This window comes from Nasonia vitripennis, chromosome 5 (assembly GCF_009193385.2).
Source record: "Nasonia vitripennis strain AsymCx chromosome 5, Nvit_psr_1.1, whole genome shotgun sequence".
Lineage (NCBI taxonomy): Eukaryota > Metazoa > Arthropoda > Insecta > Hymenoptera > Pteromalidae > Nasonia > Nasonia vitripennis.
This window is the reverse complement of record NC_045761.1, coordinates 21,115,994-21,134,013: the sequence shown is the minus strand read 5'-3', so window position 1 is coordinate 21,134,013 and position 18,020 is coordinate 21,115,994. Positions and strand designations below refer to the sequence as shown.

The following is an 18,020-nucleotide window of genomic DNA, read 5'->3' as shown; positions in this document are numbered from 1 at the left end:
TGCAGTTGCAATTATCGCCCAGCAGCTAGCGCACTACCGTCTTACATAAGTCGCCGAGCTTGGTTAATGCACCTATACACAGCGCGCGAAAGGGCTGGGGCATAATTGAAAAAGCGCCGGCAATTTACATTTTTTTGTTGCTTTTCGAAGGGGATAAGAATTTGTAGGTTAATAAGCGATAGACTTGACATTTTTGCGGCGGCGAATGGCTATCGCGTGAGCGTGCGTGTGCTTTTTCTCTCTCGCACACACACACACACACACACACACACACAAGCAAATGAAGGCGCGCGCGGCGCGTTTATGAATGACTTATTACCGTTGTTGTTTTGTCGACGCGCGCGGGGCTCTCTCTGCAGCGCGTTTTACTGCTCGCGACTGTAATTCCCATCGGTTCTAGCTCTTGTGGGTTCGTCGGACTGGTTCAATGTTGAATAGTCTCTCTTAAGCTGCTCTTTGCGCAAGCTTGAAATTTGATAGATTATTGTTTTGAAATCGCGCGAAGAAGAAGGTGCGTTATTGCGAAAGAAGTGTGTGTAAGTATGTGTGGAAAGTTTGGTAAGCTTGTTTATTCGGGGAGATTACTACTGCGACGTTACACGCACACAAACTCGACATATCGTAATGGCGATTTGATTGAATGTACGCGATGACGACGATTGCTGTGTGGAAGAACATTGGTCGAACGAATAAATGATTTTATAAAGAAATAATTCTTAATCTTATCTCTCTCGCGTGTTTGCAGAGATTTCGTTGTACTCCTTATCGCCGCCATGTAAAGTGGAAAGACAAAAGAACTCGTATGTTTCATTTTTCCCTACTGCAGCGCCGCAACTATATAGATATACCGTTAATTTCGCGAAATTTCGCGTTTATTATCACGCGGCGCGCGAAAAAGCAGTTGAGGCTGAACGATAGTAAAAACGATATAGTAATTCGCTGAAAATACGAGAGTCGTATCAGCGCAGCTCTCCTATCGAGTTTACATTTTCGCGCGAGTGTCTACACTCACACACACGCGCGTATAACAATCTAATCACTCGCTTCGGTGACGGCAAAAAAATAGAAGAAAAATTAGAAACTCCGAAAAGATAAGGTGCGGCGTATTCGCGATTAACATTCCGTCGCAAAAACGTTTCGGAATACGGAATCGATGCAGCCAATTGCGCACTTATTAACGAGAGAGAGAGAAACAATAAAACTGCGAGTCACGCTCGCAAACAAAAAGGAAGCCTCGAAAATTTTTCGCCCAAGAAACTTCCTCATAGTCATCCTGACTCGAACGCGTATACACGCCTATATCCGCCATGTACATTCTCTCTACACACGCACACACAGCCGAAATATAAGCAACTCGGTAATAAGTACAAGAAAAGCGAAAAAAACCGAAGGAGAGACTCGGAGGACGGGATGTTTCTCTCGAGTATATACGCATCGGTCGAATCTAACGCGCGCAGCCAGCTCGAGAGCGAGAGAAGATTTGGTGTGTGCGGCTCGTCGAGTTAGGCTCCGCCTCCTACTCCTATCCGACCCATTCTAAACAAATGAATCATGCTCCAAAATGGCCGCCTCGAATTTAGACGCAGTCACGTGGGCCCCTCGAGCGCTGCACGCACATAGCCACTACGTATATACCTATAGTGTGCGCTTATACGTTTGTGTGTGTGTGTGTATATATATATATATTGGAGCGCGGGCAGGCGAAGGAGAACCGAAAAACGCGGCGGCGGCGATGAATTCAATGCGCATTATTAGCCGCCGCGCCAGCTTGTGGTTGGGAAGCGGAATGTTCTCTTTCTTTTTTTCCGAGAATTCGCGGATTTTTATTGCTGGGAACGATTAGATAAGCTATCTATCTGTGCATAGTGTATACAGTCAAGGTTGCAACTTTTAGCCGGTTTATAATTCGTAAGAGCTGCGAGGGAATAATAATAATAATAATAATAATAATAACGCGGCGATTATTGCACGTCGAAGCGTAACGAACTAGCTCGAAAAGTGTCTATATAAGAAAGCGAGAGTGAGAAATAGGCATGTCCGCACAGCGATGAATATATAACTTGTACACATAAGTACGGAGGAGTGGGGCGAGAGAGAAAAAGATAGAGATAGAGCGCGCGCCAAAGCCGCGCCCGTTCTCGTTTCTGTCGAATGCAAGAGAGACTAGTATACACACACTCTCGCCTACGTTTTGCTCGGCGAGCAATGACATTGCTCCAGTATTACCGCGAACGAAAAAAGGAGAAAAATTCTCGATCAAGTTCTGTATACGTTATATACATTTATTCGGTTGCGCGAATTACCCGCGGGTAGATGAAGTTCGTTACGCAATTTTGAAAATTTTTATATCTTCGGTCTCGCCGCCGCTGTGAAAATAATGAGAAAATTCCAGAGATTAACGCGGCCATACCTTCGGCTCTCTATCTGGAAGGAGAGAGATTATAACAAACGCGCGGGGCCGGTTACTTGCCGGCGAAATACCTCGAACGCATCGACAATCGGATTTTACATAACGAGTTGCTAATCTTCGCGCTAAATTCCTCTCGCCGCCGCGCGGCGCTTTTAACGGTGGGATGAGGGAATCTTTGCGATCGCGCAAATTTTCGTCTTATCAATAGAGCGACGTCGAGATAGTTGCGGTTATAATATAAGCGATGCTGAGGAGGAAAAATGTGTGTAGCGATAGCGACGAGGTTTGTTTATTTCACAATTATACGTGTAGCCATTACAGGCCGCGTTAGACTATATAGACGGGCTTGGAAAAAGCGCCTATTGAATAAATGTGTAATAAATAACGCCTCTATACCGCGCTCTCAGCTCCACGACACAGGTGTGCGGTATAGACCGGCTTCCAAACGCACGTTTTACAATTTTACATTCACTTTGTTTCTCAACTTTTCGTCCCGTGTACGTGTGTGTACGTATAAAAAGAAATTATTGTTTTTCTCGAGCCGATGCGATGACCTTGTCTATATCCTCGCAATAACACAACCGAGCTCTTATGAATGGAACGAATCGGAAAAATCACTTCGATATATTATACAGCAGGCGTAATCGAAATACAGTTTATTAATAATCGCACCGCCGAATTCGCGGCCAACCGCGAATACATCATTAACCGCTCGTCGACCTCGATTTCGTAATTTCGTTAGGCCCTCGCTCGCTCGATCGCGCGACAATCAAACGCGCAGGCGAATATAATTTATCGCGATAATCACACACGTATACGCGGGCACAGAGGCGGTAATAGAGGAATTCCATCGTAAAACTATGAAGCAGCTTACGTATACGCGTGTATACACACACAAGTCTTTAAACGTGCAATCCCGTCAGCGAATGCAACACTGTGCTGGAGAGAGAGCTCTTGTATAAGCGCGGCACTGTGTTAGTGGGACGCCAGAGCTGTAATGTCAAGATAATGGAGCTAGAGCGAGCGAGAGAGAGAGAGAAAGTTTAACGATTGAGAGAAAGAAAAATCGCGCTGTAGTGCGAATTTGCATATTCATGGAAATTCTTCGTGTGTATACATAGCCACTGCTGCACCGCACTGGCCGCGAGAGTAATTAATTTCATAATCGTTATATTATTGTAACGATTACATTATTTGCGTAACGATTGTCGGGTGCATAGTTCGTAAGCGACCGCTACTGCTTTGATTTCGATACTTCAAGCGGGAGCGCAGTGTGTTTTATACGCGGCTGGAATAAATCACGTGATTTTCGTATTCTCAATATATTTATACAAGCTATACTGCAGTGGAAATGTTTCTCTTTCTCTCTCTCTCTCTCTCTCTCTCTCTCTCTCTCTCTCTCTCTCTCTCTCTCTCTCTCTCTCTCTCTCTCTCTCTCTCTCTCTCTCTCTCTCTCTCTCTCTCTCTCTCTCTCTCTCTCTTTGTGTCCTGGATATATGTGATTTTGCTTTTTTAATAACTTCTAATTAAAAATGTATACGCACCGGTTACGGTGTGTAATCGAACCTTTATTCCCGACATCATTATACACGACGATGCGTCGCCTGTGTACATGCGTTTTAATTAATGATCGGATGATTTTAACAAAATTATTCACGTTTACATTTTTCACACACACACACACACACACACACACACACATGTATACGCGCATGAAATTTATGGATGCCCAGCAAAAGTAAAACTGATTAAAACGCAACTCGCGCAATAATTAACACACAGGCGAAATAAAATAAATCAGCGGATAAATAATCATACACACACGCATACACACGCATCGCGAGTATGAATCTTTCGTCGCAATAATCATCGCCGTCAGTCAAATTCCTCTCTCTATAGCCGCGAATTTCAGCGACGCATTTTCTACTACAGCGACGTGTCTCTATAAGGCGTCGATACCATAATATTATGCAAATTAATCAGGCGCGGCTTTGCTCGAATCTTGCCCGCGCACATAAACACACATAACGTGAGATCGCGAATAAATCGCTGAAACTAACGACCTCAAAGGTGGAGCACATAATAACAACATCGCGGCGATTGTCAATGACAGTGAAAGCCGCTGCTGCGCGGCTCTCTTTTTTTATAAAAGCGCCGCAGTATAGCTCCGGAGAGTAAACATTCGCGGTGCAGCTCTAGGCTAGGTTTATCAATTGAGCCGTTCATTTTTTAGGAGATAGACACAGACGCTGTGTACACAAAGCTGCCGGACGATGACGATTATGCTAAGCTGCGGGTTTTTACGCGGTTATGTACACACACACACACACACACACACACGTCCGATCTCGTGATTTGTGAGTTTTTATTCTGTTTCTCGTTGGCTTTTTGTCCTCTCTCAGAGCTAGTTGGAAAATTGAGTATTTTTTTCGGTGAACCATATAATTACCCCAGTTTTTTCTGCTATCGCCTGCTGCTTATTTTGATTTCGAATTAGCATATATAAAATCCAGTCTCTCGTAGGTATCATATCATATCTCTAAAAAAACACGCTTTTTTCGTCACCAGCCTTCGGGATTAGAATTTTCACATCGCGCGTTGTATCGCAAAATTCGCGAAAAACAACGAGCAAACGGTACAGCACCGCGGAAAAAAAGAAAAATTCACGCATGCAAATGCGCACAGCAACAGCAGTGACTCGCGATGAAAGAGAGAAAAACTGCAGCCAATCACTCGACGAATTATCTTGTCCTTGGGCAGATCAATCGATTCGACGCCTTATTCCTCTCGACGCGCGCGAGCGAGCGAACCGTAGAATATGCAATCTCTCGAGGCGTTCGAAACTGCGCTTGTGTTTCGCGGAGAAAAATACGTATTTTTTTTCTTTCTTTTAGGCGCGTTCTGATCTATCGAAAATGTGTAATTTTATCCGAAAGCCTATCTCGTTGAGCATAAAAATTAAATGACGCAAGACTTATGGATTATTTACCAAACCTACGAGCAATTAAAATTCTCCCAAGAAAAGCTTCGATCTTTCGGGGACGCCTCGCTGCAATAGAACCGGGCTCACACATGCCAGCTTGTAATACGTCGCTTCACAAATCGGCCATACGCCCGCGAGCCGGAGAGCGGCGAAGAGAAAGGCAGCGCAGCTGCCGCGCTCTTTGGAGTAGGGAGAAGGCCGCTGGAATCTAATGTCAAGTCTATAGGGAATCCAGCGCGGATATGCCGCGACTAATGGCGCGAGAAAGGCGAAACGTACATTAATTTTCGCGATTACGTAAGAGCCTATGCAGCTCTGTCTGTGTGTGCGTTCTTATATACCCCGCCTTCTTGCTCTGCTCTCGATGAGTAATTTTTTTTCTTCGGAAAAATTTTACTCCGTTATGCTTACACTTTATTATTGAAATTTCATTCGTGTCACTCTAGCGCTCGTTCTTACGAAGATTGGTCAACTTCATATTTGCGCAAAAGATCGCATTTGCGAGAGATCAAATCTCCTCGAGAGAGAACATTATTTCGCTAGATCGGATTTCCGAGCGTTAAATGCGCGCGTATGCGTACACACTACGCGGCCTGCGTGACATTGTAGTGTGTGTGTGTGCGCGTGTGTGTGTGTGTGTGTCAGTATACGGGGAGATACTTGCCCAACGCATTTTTGCATAATTAAATACCGCGCGCGCGAGCAATAATCGATTGAACAGCGAGTATTCCAGTCGGCTCATAATACTCTGTATTTTTTTCGAATCTCTCTCGGCTGTGTACGAGAGCGTCGCGCACTATTTTTAAGGAATTCGATATATAAGCTGTGTGTATGAAACATTGAATCGTTTCTTTTTCGCCAACGCGATGTTGCATGGAACGAAAACGGCGAAGAATTATTTATACAGGAAACTCGAATTATGAAAAAGCTCTCGTTATATTACATTTAAAATTCCGATTGGAAATATATTTCGCGCTCGTATAATAATATACTCGGAATTTCGCATGCAAATTCATGAGCCGATCTCGAGCGAGCGGGGAACTATTTAGAAGAGCGGATTATCATAAAAATTACCCTGTCCCTCGTCAGACATGCATCGGTTAATCATTAATTCTCGATTATAAGAATAAATATATCCAGGTGCAGTGCACGTATCTCTCCACCTATACAACGTTACACGTATGCTTTATACTCCCACCTCCGTGTGTCACGCACAATTCCGGGATATCTAATCTCCGCAGTTTCGGCTGCCATCTTGTAACGCGAGAACTCGTCTCTTTCGCGGTCAGCCTTTTCTAACTCTTCCTCCTCCCTACACACATACACCGCGATTACGTGATTCACTCACGCGCGCGTGTGTGCACACATATTTCGGATATGTAACGACTTATACACAAACACACACACACGATCGAATTTTTTCGCGATGATCGTTTCGGCCTTCGCTATACGCCTATTTCAAGACAAAAGACCGTGTCTATACTTGTACACAAAATTATTGCACCGATGAGCGGAACACAGGGTGCCTCTGTGCGCGTCGACGCACTAATCGAGAGAGAGAGAGAGAGAGAGAGAGAGAGAGAGAGAGAGAGAGAGAGAGAGAGCAAAAAAATGCGCATGAACATTTTCGCAACGCGCGCACAAGCTTCCTTTTGTCGTTCGCCCGCGACTCGAATTTCTAACGGTTCGACACACGCACGAGAAGCGACATGCGTGCGGATGTACTATGTTTCTGCGGCTGCTCTGTGCGCTGCTCTTGATAATCAGCGAGTCGTTGTCTCTGTGTGTGGGTATGCGTATACACCAGTGGCTTTTACGTAACCGTCTTCGGAGCTCTCTTTCTCTCTCTCTCTTTTTTGAGGCCGCACCACCTTGCCTAGATAGGCACGCGATATGTGCTGCAAGTTTCGTGCGTCCTGTATAGTATATATAGAGAGAGGAATTTTTCGATATTTTCTTTTTTAGCGAGTGAGTACGTTGTTCTTGGTAATTAGCGAGGCAGCTCTTTTCGAACGACGTGTTCGTCTAGACTGGTTTTCCGAGCGGGAACTTTCTTGGAAAGATACTTCAATTTGATACTATCGTATTATGCGCGATGATTTATTCAACAGAGAACTTTTCCGAGGCTTTTTTCTCGATGCGCTTTGAGGCGTCTTGCAGTTTTCTTAAAAACGCGCACGGCAGTTTTATCGTACAATAATTCCGAATAAACACCAGAGCACCGTATAGCTCCGAACTTTCGGCCAGTTCCACTTCCATAACAAATCTCCCCGCAACTACATATAAATCTCGCCTGATGCAGCTCGAGTGAGAAAAAGATACAAAAAGATAAAGAGACGGCTCTCGCGATGGGCCTTTAAATTTCAAATCGCAGCGGCGCATATACACACACACGCGGGACTGCATGAAATTGTCTCCTATTAAAAGTGTCATGGTCGCCGAACAATGCGCCTGCGTAACTATATACATACAGCACACACTTACACACACTCGCTCTCGCGCACAGTGTGTGCTTTCGTTTTCAATGGCTCACTTGTTTACGAAACGAGCGCGAAGCGAGGAGGCAAAAAGTGAGGGGTGTGTGTGTGTGTGTCAGTGTTGGAGCTTTCTTTTTAATAATATTTTTCGGTTAGAATTTTTCGCCGGATTGAAAAACGAGGCGAGAGAGAGAGAGAGAGAGAGATCGGTTTATCGCCCAGACGTCTGTGTGTATGTAAGCACACGAGAGACCAGAGCCACAACAACGAATATTTTCGGGGTGACTGCAGTGCGCGCAGGAGATACGCTGGTTAATGAACTTCGAACCGACGCGATTAAATTTTTCGGTGTTGTATTAATACCTCCGACTTCTAATTGTTCGCGTATGATTTTGAGTTACGGTCGATGGGAATGTAATTTTGAATTTTTATCGACGGAAAGATTATTTTTCAAGGAGTATAATACAACGAAATATAAATCACTTCGGCGAGTCATAATCCTAGGTGAAAATTATTCACTTACACGCGTGCACAGAGAGCTGCGCGCGTGCGCGTTTTGCAATGTACCATTTCAGACCTTGACGAATATGAAATACGAACCTATATTTTAGTGAGAATAGCGTATAAAAAAGTTGTGGTTGCGGCAGCAGTAATGTTTGCACACACACACACACACGTGCTTATACTCTCAGCGCGTAGATTTTTCAGTAAAACTATAGAAGTGCACAGTCGTATAACGAGCCGCAGTTTTTTCGCTGAATATACCATTTCTTTTTCTCTACTATCGTATAATTAACCTACATATTTCCCGCACTCGTGTGTCGATGTGTGAATGCAAACAGTCCCTCGAAAATTTCACTCAAGGCGTAGAGTTTCCCGCTGCAGAAATTTAAGACACTTGCACACCAACCGAATTACATAACGATCGGCAACATTCGAGTGCGTCTCGGAAAAATAGAGCGCGCTCGGAGATAATCCCGGTTCTAAAAAATCCGTATACGAAAAATCTCCGAGCGCAAGTTCAATTTCAAGTTGCATCCGATAACCAACGGCTAATCTGCCTCTCTCTTATTACGCGATAAATAGTCAGAGCCATACATTAGAAAATGTGGAATCTTGGACTCGACGAAAAGGACCATCTCGAAGCGAGAATAAGAGAGCCGATAACGACTCGAGTCGCGAATTACAAAAGCGATAATTCGCTGTGTGCTTCCTCCGCGTACGTACGTATAGGTCTCTCTCTCTCTCTCTCTCTCTCTCTCTCTCTCTCTCTCTCTCTCTCTCTCTCTCTCTCTCTGCGCGCGTAATCGGAGTAGCCGTGTGCGCGCGCGCGTGTGTGTGTGAGCTGCTGCGCCCGAGTATGCACTTCCATTGTGCGTCCGATGAGGCACTTTTGACCGATTGCGCGCGGAGAGAAACTTACGCAAACACCGACTGCAGCAGCGCACGCACGAGTCGCTCTCGGCTGTCGTTGATTTTTTATATTTTGAGATTTTTTTTAAGATTATTGCGATGATTTTTTTTTTCGCGCATACGTTATAACGAAGAGAAAAAAGGCGATGTGATATAAGAATTGGAGAAGAGTCATTTTGCAATGTGCAGTAGCCGGCGAAACAATGTTCCAAACGGTCTTTTGTGTTGCGCGGTATCTTGTGAAAAGACGGCGCGCGGCGTAATTGCACACACGTTATTATTAGTTTTTCAACGATTCAGCGCGACGCTGCATGGGAAGAAAAAAGAGACTTCGACTTTGTGTCCCAATTTTCGATATAATACACCGACTATAGCTGCGCTGCGGCGTTATGTAAGGAAGAGAGACTCTTGGCTTAGATTTTTTCGCCAGTCGCGCGAGCGCGTCTTACTGGACTCGGCCATGATCTACTGATATTAGATTTGCTGAATTAGACGCTGACGCGCTCTTATCAAGTTCAGGTATCGCTCGCTCGATTCGCCGAACTTAAACACCGCGCGTTTGTTTTTTCGCGCGACAAAGCAAGATTACAGTAACGTTTTCAAAAATCAGAGTAGTCAAAGCCGGTTTGGTCAGACGACCGCCGAAAAAGCGTCATCGTCGCCGCCGAAACGGATTGTCAGTACACACAGTCTGCCGGAGAGAAAAAAGAGCTCTCGCTCCCACTCACACGCACGCGAGAGAGCCGCGCTCGCGCGCACACATCGACTCTCTCTCGTGTGCATCCCCACGTGTGCGGCGCTGCACTTGCACTTGCACTACTCCCTCTCTGTCTCCCTCCGACGCCGGCTGCACGCACGCACACACACACGTACGCGGCGTGTACAGAGCTGAGCGTCTCCCTCCCCTCCCCCCAGCGCCGCCGCCGCCGATGTGTATACGTACGTACGCGAGTGAGAGAGAGCAGCGTAGAGTCTGGAAGGGAGGGAGGGAGAGAGACGGGGGAGAGACGACGTCGTCGTCGGCGGCAACGGCGGTACCCGCTCTGCTGCTGCTGCCGGCCGTGGTGGGGGTGAGTCTAGCGGCGACGACGGCGGCGCGGCGCGCGCGGCGTTCAGTCGCCGACGCGGATGCAGTTACGGGAGCGCAGCGCGAGCCAACGCAACAACGAGAGACTCTCGCCGCCCGCCGCGACACGACCACGTATTGTAACAACACACACACACACACACACACACACAGACACATACACACGGACCGGCGCCTGTACACGCGCTCCGACGTACTCCACATATATAATATAGGATGTACGACACATAGGCGTACGTTTCGCGAAGAATATATCGAGAGAGAGAGAGAGAGAGAGAGAGAGAGAGAGAGAGAGAGAGAGAGAGAGAGAGAGAGAGAGAGAGAGAGAGAGTTGCATGGATATATACGTGCAAGCTCCCTCGACGACGACTACGACGACTACGAGAACGTACATACGCACGACCGACCACATACACGCGTATACGCCGCTGTCTCCGCTGGGGAGAGGGACCTGCCTCGGCTGATTAACTAGATACGCACGAGTCCTTCCTACGTTCGTCGGATCATCGCCGAGAGAGAAAGAGAGAGATAGAGAGCAGAGAAAGAGCTGTGACCACCGTACACGCACTGTTGTTCCGACATTCTCGCTCTTCTCTCGTCTCGCTGTTAATATATATACAAGGTAGCAGCAGCTACGACACATGTATACGTACTCCGAGGAGCTGGTGCGGCTAAAGTGTGCGAAACAGGAAGGATTTGATCTGTGTGTGTGTTTTAACATGTACAAATAATTCTTATAAATATATACTACTACTACTGCTTCTTCAGTGATTCGCGAGCCAGACAGAATAGAAAGAGATGATATAGTGAGCAGTGTGTTCTGTTGTATATTGGTGCGACTAAGTGATAAACACGTTGGTTTTTCTTCAGAGTAATTGGTTCGCGAGTCGACGATCATCGTTCCATGTAGTTCGAATGAAAAAAATCGCCTGTGATAAGTAGGAAGTATACAGAGAGATAGAGAGAGTAAGAAGACACAAACGAAAATTTTCGCGGGACAGTGTAAGAGAGAGAGAGAGAGGAAAATAAACGAAATCATTGTACACGCGAGTGAAACAACGATGGAGCGATAGTTGAGACGATGCCGACGACGACGAGGAGGAGAAGCTGCTCCGCTACCGAGATCGCAACTGCAGCTTCAAAATCGTAAAGAGGGGGAGCAGCGACGCGCTGCCTCACGACGTCCGAGTTTTCCGCGACCACGGCCGACGGTAGGGAGCGAAAAGTGAGTAACATTCTTCCTCATTCTCTCTGTCTGTCTGCGTGTGTCACGTTCTGCCCCCCCCCCCCCCCCCCGCGACGTCGTGAGGCCACGAATAATTTGGCAAACGCTCGTAAAAAAACATTTTTTAACGCCGTCGTGTTCGCTCGCAAAGCTACACAAAAAAAGAAGAAGCAATCCGATGATTCACAGCCGCGCGGAAATATTTCTTCTCCGCGTGAATGACTCCGTAATCGTCTTTCATAATCGTACGATACGCGCGATGTTTTCCGAAATCCGACTCCGTCTAGACACGACGGTAAAGCTTGCTCAGCGAGAACGAGGCAAGGGAAAGAAGAAAAAAGCAGCTGCGCTTGAAAATTTAAACACGAAAAATTTCAGAGGCCACTGAGAGTCACGAGCTCGCGCACAAGGACAAAAGTGTCAAACTCATGAAAAAAGCTCTCGATTGCACGCGCGCGTCATCGATCGCAATGAAGCATCGAAGAGAGAGAGAGAGAGAGAGAGAGAGAGAGAGAGAGAGAGAGAGAGAGAGAGAGAGAGAGAGAGAGAGAGAGACTATCGAACAAACACAAAAACGCCCCAATAAAGTGCCAATCTATGATCGAGCGACGTTCACGTTCTCACTCGCGATCGTAATACTCCAGTGTTAAACAGTCTCTCTCGACGCGTTCCGGAAAAGCGACCGAGTTTCCTGGGCTGAACCGCGCGCTGAAGTGAGAGAGAGAGAACCACGTGGCAGCCGGAAACCTGTCGCATTCGGCGCCGCGTCTCTGGAATCGCGCCAGGAGCGCCGGCGTCCCGACGCCTCTCTCTCTCTCTCTCTCTCTCTCTCTCTCTCTCTCTGTATACCTATATGCGCAGCTCGAAAGTTGCGTCGAGTGCATTGTTTTCGCTCTTGTCTAATTCCAACCGATGTGTCGCGAGGACTTTACGAAGGAATAATCGCGATCGACGCGTGAAATTTCGAGAAAATATTTTTTGAAGTCAAGCGGCGGACCGAATTGAAAACGTCACTCGGCGCCGAGCGGGGGTATAAAGAATTCCATTAAAATAGCACAACGCCATCATGAACGTGATGGAAATACAATTTATGACTAGGAGTTATAGCCGGCTTTGGATTTCATAGCTTTTTTGCCGCAGCTTGTCGGGCCGGTCTGTACGGCCTTTTTATTTATTTACTCGTTCGCGGATCGAAGGTTGAGTGAAAAAACAGCGTGGATTTCGAGTGTAAAAACGAACGATGTTGTCCATAATTGAATTGAACGAGCTGCGATGATTCTTCTCTTTTTCCTAACGAATCAGCTCTCGTCGCGTAACTATATCTCCTCGAATCGCAACAAAGGAGGAGAAAAATCGGCACACTTCTCCGAAAAGACTCGCCCCGGCGACGACTCATTATTAACGTTCCCTGCGCCGCGGCGAAGGTCGTCCGCATCCGCTTCTCTCTCCTTGCTCCTTTAACCGGCGCTGCTGCCGAAAATTGCAATTGATGGATACACGTACGCGCGTCGAGGTCGCGGCGACTCGATTTTTTCGCACCTGCACTTTGTTTCCTCGTTTGTGCGAAGCGATTCGCGACTTTTAATCCTTCACTTAAGGATCACGTGATCGAGTCTGCATTTTCATTGGAAAAAAGGTTAAATTTGAAACGAGTAGCATGATTTATTCGAGCGCGCATGAAGGATGGCCCTAATAAAGTTTACGTAACCCACTGCATCGCTTATCCGACGGTCACGAAATTCGTGCTGTTTCCAATATAAGCGGCCAGATCGAACGTTACCAAATTCACTCTACCTTGATTTATTTATGAGCCATAGCCGTTTCTGTTACATTTAATCCTGTACGCGAGTATTCGCGTATCAACGAAAAAAAATAACAACAAAAGCTCTCGATAAGACCCTGGGAAAGCGAGAAAAATCCGCTTCGGCTGATAATCAGAAGCGTCGCGCAATTTCCGTTGCAGGAAGAAAAGATCGTCCTTGACCCGTGGCGGCTATGAGCGCACGCGTGAGAACGAAAAATGGAGGAAAGTAGCTAAAAGCATAATGAGAGCCGCGAGAAAATTCTTTTTTCTCTCCAACGAGACCACCGCTGCATCGGACGCTGCCGCGAAAGTGACTCGTCACGTATATATAGCGCAGTGTGCAGTTATACGAGGTTACGTAATAGTGCGATTGACATTTGAAGCGCCGAGGAGGAGTTCTCTCTTGCTCTTTGTCTTTATCTAGCGCGAAGATTTTCTCTGTGGCGCGACGGTATTGCTTTTTTTGTCTTTTATCAAGGTGAAGCTTGCGCTGTTTGCTTTGGACTTTCTTCTCGTGAATATTCTACTCGGTGAACCAGTGGGTTGGGTTTTCTCGAAAATGGCTCTCGCTTTCGAAAGTTCTCCGAAATTTGCGCTAATTTTAGAAAATTATTAATTTCCTCGAGATTACAATAAATTTTCTACATAATAACGAAAAGCTGGAAAACCTCGACAGCGTCGCCTGCTCGCAATTTATGAATCTTTGCTTTTTCGGGTTTACGACTGATAACAACGTCCTGAGCACTTACAGGCGACGCTGCCGCCATCTGAGGTATCTTCGGCGCAACGTCGATACATATCACGCAGGCGCTACAGACCGATCCGATTTTAACGATAGCTCACGCGACGAGTCGTGAAACTCGTTCTCGAGAATTTATTATTAGAATGGGAAACGCGGAATTTTTGTACTTTTGCGTAACTCGTCTCGACGTAGTCGTCGTCGTTATACCATTGTTATTGTACAGCCAGAAACTTTTTGTCGGCAAAGTGCAGGCTTTATTCGTCAATTAAAAAAATGTTTGAAAAACTAGAGTAATATTGATTACAAAGGTGCGCGATCTAGAAATGAGAATAATGTCTGACCAGTCAAGGTGAGTTACTACTTAAACCGGATATTCTAAAACGCGGCGAGCAACGTTGAAATTTTGCGCAATTCCATATTCCGAAGTACGAGCGGACATGCACTTAATCGAGTTCGTTAATCTTGCTCGAAACTTTACATAATGAGTTTCCCGCTCTACACGCTTACCAATAAACTTGAAATTTCAACTTCCATTGCAGAATAAAGAAACCTAGCTCGAAAAAAAGCGACGCAGCTTCCGAACGCGTGTGTCGCTTTAGAAAGCTAAATTCGCGGACGTCCAGCAGCGCGGCATTCAGTAGGTTAAAGTAGAAAATTCGGTTTGACCTCGATTTAGGCCGCGCGCGAAACCGTATCGTAAATTTTCACGAGGACGAGCGAGACTTTCCTAAAACGACTCGACGCCGGTCTTCCTTCTCGTTTTGTCGATGTAGGTTATGTGTGCGGCTGCTCGGCGATTCCGTAACGAGGAGAGGATTCCGTTCGCTGCCTCTATGCGTTTGTGCATAGCGCGGTGAAGTAAGCGAGGGATTTTAATCGTCGCGATTACGAGATTCACATCTCTGTGGGATATATGATCGAGCCTCGATCGATATGGAATATTTTTTGAGGGTTTTGCGAGACGCGTTACGAATAGTGGTTTACTCCTGGAAATGAAAATTCGCGCGGAGCTCATAGGAGTTAATCGAGGACAAGATACTTCATAGTCGAAACTGAAAGAGTCCAATTTGATCAAAGCTCCGACCGGATGGAAAATAGACAAAAACGAAATCACTGTAATGTTACACCTTTGCCCCATGACTCTCTCGTCTATTCCTTTGCCAAGAAAAGCGCTCGCGACCACTGCTAATCTCGAAATTGCACGTTCGTTTGGGCTTCGATATGCTATTGCGTATTCGGGTGAAAGCTCGTTTGATGCCTTTCTGTTTTTTGCTACTGCAGCTGCTGCAGAGAGTTTCAATGATCTCTTTTGGTCTAGCAGTCTGTGAAAAAAAAACTACTCAAATTCGGCCTTTACATATCTAGCGCTTTGATCCGCCAATAAAAGCTTGCGACACGTGAGTGTGTATTACGCAACGTGCGCGTGCGCGAAATCGCTTAAAGCGTAAAAGCATTGCACGCGTGATGAAAATCTTATCAGCTGATATATATATATATATATATATATATATATATATATATATATATATACAGCGCGAGAGAGATTTTTTCCAGCACAAAGAGGAGGAATAAAGTCTGAAAGCGAGCGCAGATGCAAAGTTCTTCAGGGGGGAGAGAAAAAAGGCAAAGTTTATTGCTGCAACCGCTAGTTAAAAGCCATAAATACCGTTGCGCTTGTCTTGAAAAAGTTTCAAAAGCAAATGTACAGCTTGGGAATTTCAGAAGCGCGTTTAATAACTTCGGCTCTATCGCGAAACCTCGTCGCTCGGCGCGTTCAGAAAACGATAAAACAATTTTCCTCGATCGGCCGCTACAAGAAAATCTACTTTACGCTGGCCGCACATGTATGGACTGCGTGCACTACCTCTCGACTACTACTGCGGCCCACGTCGTTTTCAAGTTTAATTCGACATGTCCCTCCTAATAATATATCGCGTCACTCGATTGAGATTAAAAAAGAAGCCAAAATTTCAACAACCGATACGCTCCTTGACGTCAGAGCGCGAATTTCTCCTCGAATTCCGTGGCCGAAAACGCGCGGCTCCTTATCGAAAAGCGCTCGTAAAATTACTGGTCTTTCTTTCTGCAGCTAAAAAAACCGCGTGTTTTCACGCTCGAGTCACGTATAGAAAAAAAAACAGCGTGTCGCTATCACCGCGCGCGCGGCTCGCATCAATGACCCAAAAAGCGCGCGCGAAACAAAGCGAATTATCGAAAAATTTCGACGACGCAAATATACATGCGAAGCAGCTCGCTTAAAAAAAAAGTAATTATTGAACGCCAAGTAGGCTATTGATATGTAGGTTTCGCTCGCTTGCGCGTCCGTCTGTCGATTCATTCTTTCACGTTAATGCGGCAACCGCGCCGCCGCCGCCGGTAGATCTAAGGGAAGAGCGTGGCGCGCGGGGATTTGAAAGAGCTTTCAACAATATGGCGACCTAAATTCGAAGCGCATTCAAACTCGCGCGCGCGCGCGCCGGCAAAATGGATATAATAGCGTATGGCGAGTGCGAGACGAAGTGAGAGAGAGAGAGAGAGAGAGAGAGAGAGAGAGAGAGAGAGAGAGAGAGAACTGACAGAAACTGACGTGCCGTCGTGGCATTCAGACGACACCGGCCCCTCAATGGGATTATATATTTATATGGAATGGGAATACAAATCGGCGTACGTATGTGTGTGCTTGCGCGCGAGATCCGAAAATCGCTAATACCGTCGCGTATGGAGCGAGGCTAGACTATTGTTTTGTTCTTGCGAGAGAGAGAGCTTCAACTGCGCAGTGTTATTATTGATGCATGTGCATACGTACGCGCGAAGGTGTCGAGAGAGAGAGAGAGAGAGAGAGAGAGAGAGAGAGAGAGAGATAGAGAGAGAGAGATAGAGAGAGAGATAGAGAGAGAGAGAGAGCTTTCTTCGGGAGATGAGAGAACAGTCTTTCGATAGCTTGTGAGAGAACGCGACCGTGACACACTTGAGAGCTTGATTTTTTCGAGGGCGCGGTCGAATTTGAATAACCCGCGCGTTCTCCCCAGCCATAGTTTTATGACGCAAACGAAGTCGAAGTAACGAAGTCGAAAACTTACACATTGCTTGACATAGTTCCTGAATGCCCGCCACTTCGCAAAGCTTTTAAATCGTAAAAGGCTCTTAACCCTTCCGGTCAACGTATTCGTTATAGTAAGAGTCGCCGTAATATCAATGCGTGTGTACTCGCACAGTTCGAATAGTCCTCCGGTGCGTCGATTGAAGCTCGCTTTCGACGGGATGTTTTGGAATCTTTCCGAGAGCCAAAACAACCGGCAACAATTCGAAAACAGAGCGACGACTATCAACTCAGGTCCGATTCGAAACTATGCGAGCGACGAAACAGTGGAGTGAAGGAGAGAAGCGCGAACTATAAAACTCCGATAAGCTCGTAAATTTTTCGGAGCCCGACTTTTCGTCGCTCCCCCGACAATGGAACCACTGTGCGCCACGAGCGCGATAGCGTGTGGGACACGGCGTCAAATGTCCGTGCGCGGCCAGTTTAGACGCGCGCAGTGTATATGCGCTGACGTATGTGTGTACATAACTCGGGCAATTCACGAGCTTTTGTTTTACTTTTTCGCTTTACGCTCGTTGCATTCTCGATTACATAATCGAGATGATAATTAAAAAACGTCACGGGGGACTGATGATAATTAATCGTGATTAATTTTCGTTGAACATTAAATTATGAATTTCACGAGCTGGGACATGTAAATACGCTGATTATTTATTCCCCGACGACTCGCGAGTGCGTGTAATAATCGAATAACACTCACTGCCAGCAACGTCATGGCTTTGGTATAATTGATATACACCCCGCCGCGTGTCCGGTGAGATGTGTGATTTACTTATGTC

The 18,020-nt window shown here is 46.2% G+C and overlaps 2 protein-coding genes across 2 annotated transcripts in view; one reads left to right on the top strand and one right to left on the bottom strand.

Moving 5' to 3' along the window:
• Nucleotides 1–18,020, bottom strand: part of LOC103316308 (guanylate cyclase 2D) — a 281,070-nt gene that overhangs the window by 245,456 nt on the left and 17,594 nt on the right. The window lies entirely within an intron of this gene.
• LOC100678279 (mushroom body large-type Kenyon cell-specific protein 1) overlaps nucleotides 10,355–18,020 on the top strand; it is a 75,228-nt gene continuing 67,562 nt past the window's right edge. The window contains exon 1 of the mRNA XM_016985719.3: nucleotides 10,355–11,595. The gene's annotated coding sequence lies outside the window, so the exon portion shown is untranslated. The remainder of the gene's footprint in view (nucleotides 11,596–18,020) is intronic.